Below are 14,158 nucleotides of genomic sequence, written 5' to 3' on the forward strand. Positions count from 1 at the left end.
ACATATCTTTGTCTTCTCTCAATCAAAAATTCTAAACCTTTATCCTAGATCATTATTAGCACTCTCAGTTATGGTCCTAGACTTCTTACTGGGCTCCTGTTCCTCATTTTATCCTTTAAAATTCTACTCGGTGCTTCCAGAGCAAGTTTTTAAAAATAATAATCATATGTCAGTTTTCTATGGAATATGTTTTAATGTTTCTCTATTTTTTTCAGCATTGCAACACTATTTCTTAATATACTATTGAAGTCTTATTGAAGATTATTCATGATCTGTCTTTAGATCTCATATTTGGCTTGATCAGATAACTGTTTTGTTTCCCATTTTCAGCCACAACATAATCCTTACTTGCATTCAACTTTTTTGTAATTTTGTTTGGACATATTTCTTCACTTCTTTGAAAAGGTCTTTTCGTCATTGTACATTAGAAAAAAATATATATATATATATATATATTATTCTTAACATAGTTTATTTCTTCATGAACTATCTCAAAATCTTAATAACCATAAACACATTCATGATACTGTACTTTGTGGATGATTGTATTGTTGCATGTATAACATTTTATGACAAATTTAGTCTTTTATCTGTATCTTTTCTTAAACTGTGAGCACTTTGAATGAGGGAGCTTCATCTTCTTTTCTCAGTTCCTTTACTAGAGCCTGAAACATATTGGAAGTTCAATAGTTGTTTATGCAACTGAATTAAATAAAAGAGCTATTATTATGTACTAAAGAATGATCATATCATCATATTTAAATATAATCTTTTAATCCTTTATAATTTTACTCTTTAGGAAATTGAGACTAAATCATTTTCTTCATCTGATTATAGTTACATTGTCTACTAAAAGCTTAGAAAAGTGAGAAATCTACCTTCTTAGTACTTTCAATCATTTTAAAAATAATACATTTCCAGTTCTCATATTCTTGCTTATTAAATTTGTGTTGAATTTTCCTCAATTCTCCCCTTATTTTGTATATTCTGAGTTTTTTTAGCTGGTTGAGAGGAGGATTTAATGTTGTATCCTAGTAGCTGGATATGTATTTCACTTTTAGCTTATAGATTTAAAATAATAACTTTTCTATTGCTTAGCATTGTGATAAGTTTCTTTTTTTTTTAAGATTTTTATTGGGGAATTGGGGGATGGGAACAGCGCTGGGGGATTGGGGAAGGGGAACAGACAAGCCACTGTCGTTTTGTTCTTCAATCTAGTTGTGGAGGACATTGCTTCACTTGCCCAAGTTGGCACCATCATTGCGCTCCTCCCTGGAGAGGCAGATCAGTCGCCGGCTTCTGGACGGCCGCTCACTGCGGCTGCTGGCCGCTCACGCTGGCTGCTGGCTACACACGGCAGCCCATGGCAACCCACTGCCACAGGGACTGCAGCCTACACCATCACCAGCGACTCAAGGCAGCCCAGCTCCAGGTTGAGCTGTTGTTCAGCATCTTAGCTGTAGAGGGCAGTGTCACTGGCCCTCATATGCGGGATCCGAACCGGGGCCCTCTGGTGTCCCAAGCCAGTTCTTAACCATCGCGCCACTCGGCCGGCCCTGTGATAAGTTTCTTATATTTGTGTTTATTAATTATATTTATTCAATAATTGGCTTATTTTACTTTACTACTAGCATGCTAGCTTATTTGTACAAACTTATTACTCTTTTATGTTACTCTCTTGTTCACCAGTCTGCCTTCTTTAAGAAATTATAAGATGACCTCTATTTCCGTTTTTACCTTTGTCATGAATTATCCGTTATTACCATATTTTCAGTTTTGCCTTCATAATTTTAATTTGTTATAGACTGAAAGAAGCAAGAAAAATATTCAAAGAAAGAATTGCTGACTTATTCCCAAATTTGATGAAAATCATTATTCTGTACCTACTAGAAGCTCAGTGAACTATAAGTAAGTCAAAGGCAAAGAAATTCACACAGAGACGTATCATAATGAACATATTAACAATTGCAATTTTGTTCCAAAGAATTACTTATTGTGAGGGTTGTCCTGTGCATTGTAAAAATTGAGCATCATCCCTGACCTGTACCCACTAGATGCCTGTAGCAACCCTCTAAAGTCAAGACAAGAAAAAAATGCCTCCAGATGTTGTTAAATGTGCCCTGGAGGGAAGAATCACCCTAGTTAAGAACCATAGATAAAATTGTAGAGGAAAGGAATAAAAAGACTTAAAGAATGTACATTAAACACTTAACTATGGTCTCTCTGAAGAGATAAAGGAGAAGGCAGGATGAGAGGAGGGACTTTTACATTTTGTCTATATAACTTTTTATTGCTTCAGTGGCTTAAAGATTGTAATGGGCTCATTTATTATGTGTCTTTTAAGACAATAAAAATCAATGAACTTTCTGCCCCTTCAAAAGAAGCCAACAACAACAACAAAAAACAAATAGACTATTCTGACTAATATAAATGCCACTGCAGTAGACCATTCCAATGATGATTATCGTTTATGGAGATGGGATGGTGACAATTAATTTGAATTTTAATATATTTTTAACATACTGCCTACAAGACTTAATGAGAGATTGGATGTGAAATTTGAAGGACAGATAAAGTATTTTGTTTGTTTTGCCTAAGCAACTGGCTGAATGATAGTGACACTATTTAGAGTTGAAGATGAAAATATTGGGGGCTTTTGTGAAAAGTGGAATCAAAAATCTCATTTTTGGCAATTAATTTTGAGATCTATATTGGACTTCCATATGGTGATTTGAGTGGACACCCTAGAGCTAAGAATAGAGCAGAATAACAATTCTCATAATGGTCTATGATGAACAATGGTAACGCCAACTTTACATATATATATATATATATATATATATATATATATATATATATGTGTGTGTGTGTGTGTGTGTGTGTGTGTGTGTTATACATTATGAAACAAACTGTTTAAAAATAAAAAATTTCCACTAAATCAGAAACATAAAAACATTAGTGCATTAGAAAGCATCAATACAAACAGTGACTTTATGCTTTGCTAAATAAAATTAGCTTTGTTGCAACAATGAATTTAGGAGGGCACAGTATAATTCTTAAAGCACCTATATTAGAAATAAAATTTTATTATTTTCAATTCCTAAACACATAAACAAAGAGATTAATTTTAAAAAAAGACTGAAGAATGTTCTCCTTTATTTAAAATGAGGAAGAATCACAATAATCCAGAGAAAAGAACATCTCATTTTTTCTACAATACTTATATTAGTTTACATTTGATCCCTTATAATGGGATAGGCACTGTGCTAAACACTTTAAATAAAACATCATTTTCATTCTCACAACTTTATAAAATAGGAAACTCACTTTTTAGATAAAGAAGTTGAGACTTAGGACATGTGAGAAAAACTTGCTCAAGGTCACACATAAAATGGTGGTTTGCTTCAGACTTTAGCAATTTTCCCCCGGAGCTTGCGTTTTCATCAAACATGGGAAATAAGGTCACGAAACAGATTTGTTTTGTTTTTTTTTTAGAGAGAAAAAAATAGAACACATCTTATAATCGTGGTCTGGACTATAACCAGGTGTGAAGGTGTGAAGAAGCGGCAAAAGGTGCGGTTGCTTCCACTCTCATCAATGTCCACTGCTACTTCTAGTCAAGAGCAGTAGAGGGTGAAAACATAGTTCTAGCAGCCCTTAAAAAACTGCAAATCATTGCTGTTCTCTAGTGAAAATAAAAATTGGTCATGCAGGTTTAAATTCAACCTCAGAAACACAATCAGTATATTTTGTTTTCAAACATATTTACACATTAGATTTACTTTCTTTTGATAACTTAGGCATCATACATTTTTCTACTCTAAGTATAAAAAAATTTTTGTCCGATCATCAGGTTGTGAAGACCTTCAACCTCGGCTAGTTTTTAAAGCATAGCTAGCCTCGAAATGCAAATCTGCTTCCCCTAACTGAAGGGATTTAAATTACATTGTGGATAAGATGTTGCAAGCAGACCAGCTAAAACAGTGTTTTCTTTCTGAGGTAAATGGACTGAAACAGATGGAAGGGGAAAAGAGAGCTTTCCTAGAGGCACAGTGTCTGTGTGTCACCAGCTGTTGCTGAGAGATAATGTGCAATGACAAGTGATGTATAGGAGGAAATCCAAATGCCTATAGTCCGGTGCTTTGGACTGTTGGGAGAAAAACCCTCTGCTTGAGCTCTTTTAATTGAAGGTGGAACCTAGAATTTGCAATGCCCACTTAAAATGACACTATCTTATTTGATTGAAACATAAAACAGGACTCAAAAATATTCTATTTTATTCCACAGTGGGATTCAGCTAAAGCTGAATTCATGGAGGGAGCCTTGGGTGTCAGGGGTAGGAAAGGGTAAAAATAAAAATAGAATATATGCTTTTTTTTAAAGATTTTATTGGGGAATTGGGGGAGGGAAACAGCGTTGGAAAATCGGGAAAGGGGAAGAGACAAGTTGCTGTCGTTTTGTTCTTCAGTCTAGTTGTGGAGGACGTCGCTTCACTGGCCCATGTTGGTACCATCATTGCGCTCTTCCCTGGTGAGGCAGATCGGTCACCAGCCTCTGGACAGCCACTCACGGTAGCTTATGACAGCCCACAGCAGTCCCACTGCAGCCTACATGGTCGCTGGTAACTCACGGCAGCCCAGCTCCAGGTTGAGCTGTTGTTCACCATCTTAGCTGTGGAGGGCAGTGTTACTGGCCCTCATGTGGGATCCGAACCAGGGTCCTGCTGCTCAGAGCTGGCATTCCAAGCCAGCTCTTAACCAACACGCCACTTGGCCAGCCCAAAGTAGAATATATTCTTAATCATGCTGTATAGATTGTAAACATTTTGTTATTTTAAATTTAAATTAAAATATGTTGTTTTAAATGTTATTTAAATACACAGAGAAGGATCTAGATCCAAGATTGCAGACTACATAAATGCTGCGATTGCCTCATTCTGTGACCACATTAAAATTACAACTAAGCTACAAAACAATCAACCTGGAGAACCATCTGAATCCTGGCTGAATAGAAGTTTTATAAGTAAGGATAGAGAGAAGAAACCACATTGAGATGGTAGGAGGGGTGGAGACACAGAATGAGCAGCCCACACTTGTATGAGGTGGTTAAGAATTGAGGGGATATCTCAGCTCAGAGGTCCTCCCTGGAAGAGCGAGGAATCCCAGACCCACACGGGACTCCCCAGCACTGAGTACCAATGTCAGGAAGAGGAGCCCCCACAATGTCTGTCTATGAAAAAGAGTGGGAATTCGACCATCTGGGAGAAATGGACTGTGATCAACTGGGATTTATTCCTGGGAAGCAATGTTGGTTTAATATTACAAATTAATTAACATGAAACACCACATAAACAAAATAAAAGATAAAAATTATAGGATCATATTAATACGAGGTTGGACAATTAAGTTCACAAACTCATCTTAGAAAAAGTGCTACATACCTCATTGCTGAATATTATTACTATGGTCACCTTTGAGGTACTTCCCTTGGGAAGCTATGCACCGATGCCAGCACCTAGTCCACCCTTCAAAGCAATTCTGAAACTCTCTTTCTGGAATGGCTTCAATCAGAGTTGTCTTTGTATTACCATTGATGTCCTGATTGTCATCAAAATGTCTTCCCTGCAATATTTCCTTTATCTTTGTGTAAAGAAAGAAGTTATTGGGGGCCAGATCAATTGAGTAGGGAGAGTGTTTCAATACAGTTATTTGTTTGCTGGCTAAAAACTCCCTCACAGACAGTGCTGTATGAGCTGGTGCATTGTTGTGATGCAAGAGCCATGAATTGTTGGCGAAAAGTTCAGGTCATTTTTATCTAACTTTTTCATGCATCCTTTTCAGCCCTTTCAAATAGTAAACTTGGCTAACTGTTTGTCCAGTTGGTACAAATTCATAATGAATAACCCCTCTGATATCAAAAAAGTTTAGCGACCTCGTTACAATAGGCTTGCAAACTTAATTGTCAGACCTTGTAGATGCAGAAAAAGCATTTGACAAAATCTAGCATCCATTTATGATAAAAACTCTCAGCAAAGTGGTAACAGAGGGAACATACCTCAGCATAATAAAGGTCATATATGACAATCCCACAGCTAACCTCATACTCAATGGGAGAAATCTAAAAGTGTTCTCCTTAAGATCAGGAACAGGATAAGGATGGCCACAATCACTACTTTTATGCAACATACTATTGGAAGTCTTAGTCATAGAAATCTGATAAGAAAAAGAAATAAATAGCATCCAATTTGGAAAGAAAGAAATAAAACTGTCATTATTTGTAGATGACATGATACTATATAGAGGGAGCCTGAAAGATTCCACCAAAAAACTATTAGAACTGACAAATGAATTCAGTAAAGTAGCAGGATACTAAATTAATATTCAGAAATCAGTTGCATTTTTATACACAAATGAAGAAATATAAGAAAGGGAAATTAAGAAAATAATCACATTTACAATTGCATAAAAAATAAAAAATCTCTAGGTGTAAATTTAACCAAAGAGGTAAAAGACCTTTACTCACAATACTATAAGACACTGAAGAAAGAAACTGAAGTAGAATAATAAGTGGAAGCATATATTGTGCTCATAGGTAGAAATAATTATCATTAAAATGTCAATACTATCCAAAGAAATTTATAGATTTTAATGCAATTCCTATCAAAATAGCAATCTCATTTTTCGCAGAACTGGAGCAAATAATCTAAGAAAGTTATATGGAACCACAAAATACCCTGAATAGCCACAACATCTTGAGAGAAAAGAACAAAACTGGAGGTATTACACTACCTCATCTCAAACTATACCACAAGGCTACAGTAATCAAAACAGCATGGTCCTGGCATAAAAACAGACACATAGACCAATGGAAAAAAATAAAGAGCCCAGAAATGAATCCATGCCTCCATGGACATTTAATCTATGACAAATGAGGCAAGAACATGCAATGAGGTAAAGAAAGTCTGTTTAGTAAATAGTGCTGGGAAAACTAGACAGATACATGCAAAAAAATGAAACTGGGCCGCCTTTTTATACCATATACAAGAATAAACTAAAAAATGGATTAAAGAATTAAGTGTAAGACCTGAAACCACAAAACATAGGCAGTAAACTCTGACATTGCTCTTAGCGATGTTTTTTTCTGATCTATCTCCTTGAGCAGTGGAAACAAAAGAGAAAATATACAGGTGGGATTACATCAAACTAAAAAGTTTTTGCATAGCAAAAACAAAAACAAAAAGACAGCCTATTGAATGGGAGAAGATATTCGCCAATGATATGTATAATATCATGTTTATTATTAAAAATTTATTAAAAACTCATATAACTCAACACCAAAAAACCAAACAATACAGTTAATAAAAGAGCATAGGACCTGAGTAGACATTTCTCCAAAGAGGACATACACATGGCCAATACAATATGAAAAGATGCTCAACATCACTAATCATCAGAGAAATGCAAATTAAAACCACAATTAGATGTCATCTCACACCTGTCAGAATGGTTATCATCAATAAATCAACAAACAACAACTGTTTGTAAGGATGCAGAGAAATGGGAACCCTCATACATTGTTGGTGGGATTGCAAATTGGTGCAGCTACAGAAAATGGGCTGGAGGTTCCTCAAAAAATTAAAAACAGAACTACCTTATGACCCAGCAACTCTGCTTCTGTATATTTATCCAGTGTAACCCAAAAATGTTAATTCGAAAATATAAATGCACCCCTCTGTTCACTGCAACGCTATTTAGAATAGCCAAGATATGGAAGCAATGCAAGTGCCTATCAACAAACCATTGGATAAAGAAATTGTTGTATATTAATGGGCCATAAAAAATAAAATAAAACCTTACTATTTGTGACAACATGGATAGACCTAGAGGGTATTATGCTAAGTGACATAAGTCAGATACAGAAAGACAAATACCATGTGAACTCACTTATATGTGGAATCTAAAGAACAAAATAAACAAATAAACCAACAAAACACAAACAGACTCATAGATACAGAGAACAAACTGATGGTTGCCAGAGGGGAGGGAGGTTGGGGGCAGGGTGAAAAAGGTAAAGGGATTAAGAAATACAAATTGGTAGTTACAAAATAGTCACAGGATGTAAAATACAGCATAGGGAATATACATAATTAATGTTGCAACAAGTATGTATAGTGTCAGGGACATACTGGACTTATTAAGGTATCACTGCATAAATTAACAAAAAACTAATATAAAACAATATTGAATGTCAACAGTGACTGTAAAAAAATACAATAAAACAAAGAAAATAAATAACCACATGGAGAAAAATGTCATTTTAAACCACTATTGCCTAAAATTATTTTTAAGGAAAATTCTAATTTCTAAATTAATCAGTTCCTTTAGTATTAACTGCAAAGCCCTGAGGCATGATGTGGATGGCTTAGAACATAACAGATATGGCTGCATTTATCTGGGAGCTATATTTTTTTCTCAGAGGCTAATCAAAAAAGGGTCTGTGAATAAGGAGAAGAAAAGATATAATTAGGCCATGATGAAAGAGTTTCAGGTAAGAAAACAAGCCCAAATAAGTGAAGGAAACCTGGGTACAAAGTAAAAGACAGCGATTGAATGTTTGTATAGTTAGTTATATGGCAATGCTTATAGGCAGTGGCTTGCAGGTCACCCCTAGAAGATGGGTAGATTAAGCATGTTGGAAGCAGACTACGGAATAACATGTAGCAATCAGGAGGAAGGTGTTCGATTTATACATAGCTATGTGGGTAGGTCTTAACAACAGTGTGCCAAATGAAAAAAAGTATGTGACACACAATAAGATAAAAAATAACAGCATTTCTGTGGATTATAATATATGCATGCAAAAATTATATTTTACGAGTTTGAAGTAAAATAAAAGATATATTTAATCTAACATGATTACTTGAGGGTGAGGTGACAAGAAGTGGTTTATGGAAACAAAGTTATGAGAAGTGAATGATTAAACCTGAAATAAATTCAAAACATAAAAGAGCAGCTGTATTAGTCTGCTTGGGCTGCCATAACAAAATATCACAGACTGGGTTGCTTGAACACTCAATATTTATTTTCTCACAGTTCTGGAGGCTAGATGTCCATGATCAAAGTGCCAATATGTAAAGGAGTGAAATGCCCAGTCTGTCTGACTTTGTCTTAATTCTAGCCTGCAATTTTCCCATGGCCTTCAGGCATATATCTCCTGCCATAGGTATGCTAATCATTAGAGGAATTCTGCTTGAGGCTTGCATTTTGGGAAGAACAGCCCCTTGCCTCTCCCAAGAAGGTGAGGGAATACAGAGGGTGCCTAAAAAATGTTAGCACATTTTAAGCAAGGAAAAAACTGTATTAAAATTATAATACTCAGTATATACCAATAACAAAAGATGAATACAAGTCACATTTGACTTCTGCATTTACAAGAGGTGCTGAAAGTGGTTACCATCAGCATAATTTTAATGAGTTTTTTTCCTTTCTTAAAATGTGTACACATTTTTTGGGCACCCTGTGTATGTACAAAATAATGATTGTTTTTTGAAGACCTGGAGCCTCAAGACCTGTCTCAGATCAGCAGGAGGGGTCAATGGACTAGACCAGAAACAGAGATGGAGCTCAGTTGTCTGAGGTCATCAATCACTTTTGCCCCACCCATTCTCCCTTTACTGGACATAAAAGAAACCTGAATTCTGGGCACTCTTAAGGTGGATTGACAGAACCTCCAAGGCCCCCATCTTCTCTAGCTGGTGCCTTCACAATCTGTAAACTTGTCCTTTACTCCAAATTCTGATGATTTGATTATTGACCTTTTGAAGCATTAGGCACAAGCTCTTTGGACAGGTAAGCAAATTAAGTTTCTGGTGAGAACTATCTTCTTGGCTTATAGACAGCCACTTTCTCCCTGTGTTTTCACATGGTCTTTCTTCTGTGTTCCTTTGGAGAGGGAAAGGGATTTCTCGTGTCTCTTTCTGTTCTTATATGGTACCGATTTTATCAGATTAGTGCCCCACCAGTATGACCTTATTTAACCTTAATTACTTCCCGAAAGTCCCCATCTCCAAATATAGTAGCAATTGGGGATTAAGACTTCAAGATATAAATTTCAGGGGGATACAATTCAGTCCTTAACAGGGGCCTTCCAAGAACCAATGATAGAATACAATTTGAACTGAGGAGTATGAGTAACTCAACCCTCTGCACCTGAGGAATATGTTTTAGAAACAGGGATACAGTAAAATCCCAGTCTCCCGCCTTCCCTTGATAGTCACCAACCTGTAGTAAAATCTGCTGCAAGAGATGGGCTAAGGAGTGCTGCGGGACTGAGGCCAAATTCTACACCTGAGCTGCCTCACACTAGTCCTGATCCTTGGACGTTGTGCTCTGACTAAGATGGTCTTAAAGAGTCCCTCAAGCTAACTACACTCTAGATGGGTTTCTTCCTGACTCTAGGTCTCTGACCTCCTTTTTCTTAGACCATTTACTTTAGAAAACTTGCAAGTGTAAACGCTTTCTCTATCCCCTTGGAGATGTGAGTGTTCTCCCAGCTTCTTGCCAGTTTTACAATCCAGGAATGTCTTCCTCAAGGACCTGGAAGCCATGCCTTTGAAATGTAATCATTAAAAAAGATAGCACTGCATCTCTCAGTCTCTGTGGAAGGAATATGAATCACATATATGTGGAAAGACATGGCAGGCATTCAGCAAGATACACTCAGATCCTGATAGAGATTGTGCAGCTAAACAATACTCAGTGGGAAGATAATAAAGTGCATTTTTATTACATGTGACAAATATATATATATGAAAACTCATAGTTTTCTGGGTGGAATTTCAAATATATGTTGCTTGTTTTAGCTACCATTTGTTGTTATCATATTCTAGCCCTGAAGAAAAAAGATATCAACATATGTCAGCTAACCTTTACTAAAATGTAGTTTTACATGGGCGAGAAGATAAAATGTTCCTTTCATGTAGTTTTCCCTTGTTACTACAATTATGTAATTTCAAAAAAAGGTTCCAATACAATTTTTCAAAGTGTTATTTTATATATTTATGATAATGAGGCCTAATTTCCATTGCATTACTAAGTCAATAGGTTCATTTCAGTATGCTCTAAATACAGGTTCAGAATGACATGAGGAGCATATTAATTTCCAGAAAATTCATACCTGATGTTGAACTCTAAGGTAAAAATGGGTTGAAGCTAAAATTATTATTATTAATATTATTATTACCTTTCTTCTTTAGCAACAGCTCTTTATTTTGGAAAACACTGAACAGCTTATGTCCATAAATGAACATTCTGTGATGAGGACATGTTGACATTTCCACTCTATTTTCTAAATTACAACTAATACATAAAAATTAGATGTTCCTTGAAAATGAGTTATACATTTTAATGTCACATATGCATGATGTTACTATGAGTTATCACTTCCTCAGAAGTAAATATGATCATTTTTTGCCTGCTGACTTGGTCATTTTAATAAGGAAAATATTGCTATAATGAAAAGAAAATTGTTAAGAATTATGCAACAAAAGACTTCATTCTGTGAATCTGCAAAAATTCTTTTCACATGAAATCAACTGATGGGTAACTGAAGTATCTTGAAACCTCTATACGTAGGCCAACACTTTTTAATTAATGTTTGAAATTTGTTTTGTTAAAATTATGGATGTATATTATTATAATGTCCATTAGCAGATAGAACATTGAATTAAGTGTAGAATAATTAAATGGTATACTAAATTTTGAAAAAGCGAGCATTACACAAAATAATTACGATTCTTAAACTGCTATGAATAAAACTCTGAGACACAGGGCAGATTTAAGACAATATGCTCCATTCCATCTCCTAAATGTTTATTGTACCATGCAAAATCTTTTCTTAATGAGTACACGAATGGGAATAGTCAGTGGAATAAATTCTTCTACTCAGTGCCAGAGTAGTCAAGAAAGACTATGTAGAGAGTCAAATGAAATAGAATCCAATTTAATTTCTTCAATTGAGCAACAAAAAAATATGTTTTCCAAGTGTATGCCTCAAAACATAAAGTTTAGTAGCTTCTTTAGTTGACCATGTTTAGTGCATTTTATCTGCAGCTTTCCTCATTTTATATCTAGCATCCCAAACTGGATTTAAACACTCTCAAGTAGGTTGTATTTCTTTTATTTATCTGGTGTACCTATGCACTGAGTATGTGTTTTACACATTTATGCTGATTTTGTGGGAAGTATGGAAAATGTACTTCTACTTTATCTGAATTGAGTATTGTCTTATAATAAAAAACATACAAAATATATCATATTTGAAAAATAAATGGTAAATTATATATAAACCCTAAGTGAACCATTTTTTCAAGAGTCAAGTATATTCTGTATGCCCTGTTCAACTCTCTAAGTCTATTATATGATTTGGCTAAGAAATAACTGCCCAATATTGTCCATATTTTATTCCTATAGTTCTGTTTGATTCAAATGTCTATTTCCTTTAATTAGATATTCAATACACACTCCAACTCCTGAAAATGATGAGTAGATTTTTTGGCAAGCTTGCATAGGTAGTTTTGAAAATGAACCTAAGCCATTGACTGGTGTATTTTAATTGCTATAATTTGAATAATTAATTCTATGTTTAGAAAATGAGTTCAAGGTGGTGTGCGATTAACCATGTTTAATGAAGTCATTACCTGATTAAAAAGCATTTCATGCCCATGACTGATTATATCCAAATGCTAATCAATTTGATTTAAATTGTCTAATATATTTAAATTTGTTACAGTTTTGAGTTATACCTACTAAGATGAAAATTACATTGATATTCTAATATGGGTTCTTATTTGTACTTTTGGACTTACCTTTTCGAGAAGTACTGTATAGGAAATGGTGTTTCAACTCCACTAGAAACGTTGACAAAGAATGTTCTTGTCTTAGGAAATGATTTCATTTTGATAAGTAGAGCTTTTAATAAAAAGGGCTAGTTTGATTAAGAAAATATCTCCTTTGTGATAAATCAGATGGCTGAATTTCTGAGGGGCTTTCTTACATATCAATTCGAGTTCTAATCTTCACCAGCAGAACATGCCAAATTTTCCATGTGGCCTTGAGAAAATGAGTGATTTTTTAAAAAAGGAGTTTGAAATACTTTTAATAATAGAACTCAAGAGTGTGAAAAGATTTAATTTTTTTCAGAAGAGGGGTTCCAGCTGTTTTGCTTCTACACTGATCATAGAACAAGAGAAAATATAATTAAACTAAGAAATTAGATGTTTTGGGCAGTAGGATGGCTTTGAAAGTACAAACTAAGTCTGCTATTGGGTTGTTGGAAAAGTCATGATGCATGTTTGCAACAGATGGCACTAGTTCATTTTTGGAAGTACTAGACATTCACATCTGTGTTAATGTTATGTCTTTTGACAGCGGCCAGTTCTAGCTTCATTCTAAAAAAAAAAAATTGAACAATTTGGTTGAATTTTGGAGATTTTACAACAAGTTGAAGATGGAAGACCAAACTGCATTTTTGCCATATTTTACTGTTTGACTTTCATAAAGGGAAGAACGCACATCAAGCTTGTGAAAAGATGCATAAAGTTTATGGTGACAATGCTCTATAAGAACATCAGTGCCAACAATGGTTCACGAAATTACGCGCTGGTGATTTTGATCTCAATGATGCTCCTCGGGCAGGGAGGCCCATTGAGGTTGATGACGACTAAATAAATGCATTGATCGAGTCAAACCCACATTACACAACACGAGAGATTGCAGAAACATTGAACATCCATCACTCAAGCGTTCACAACCACCTGAAGAAGTTGGGATACATAATAAGCAAGCTCGATATTTGGGTTCCTCATGAACTCAAAGAAGTTCATTTGACGACGCTTATAAACATCTGCAATATGCTAATTCTATGTGAGGAAAATGATCCTTTTTTGAAGCAACTGTTAACTGGTGATTAGAAGTGGATTGTTTACAACAATGTGGTGCACAAACAATCTTGGTCCCAACATGATAATTCGCCTCAAATGACATCAAAAGCAGACATTCATCAGAGGAAAGTTTATGCTCTCAGAGGGGTGGAATTTTAAAGGTGTGCTTTTCGAGTTCCTACTAAGGAACCAAACAATCAATTTGAATGTGTACTGTTG

The sequence above is a fragment of the Hipposideros armiger genome, unplaced genomic scaffold (genome assembly GCF_001890085.2).
Source record: "Hipposideros armiger isolate ML-2016 unplaced genomic scaffold, ASM189008v1 scaffold_887, whole genome shotgun sequence".
Lineage (NCBI taxonomy): Eukaryota > Metazoa > Chordata > Mammalia > Chiroptera > Hipposideridae > Hipposideros > Hipposideros armiger.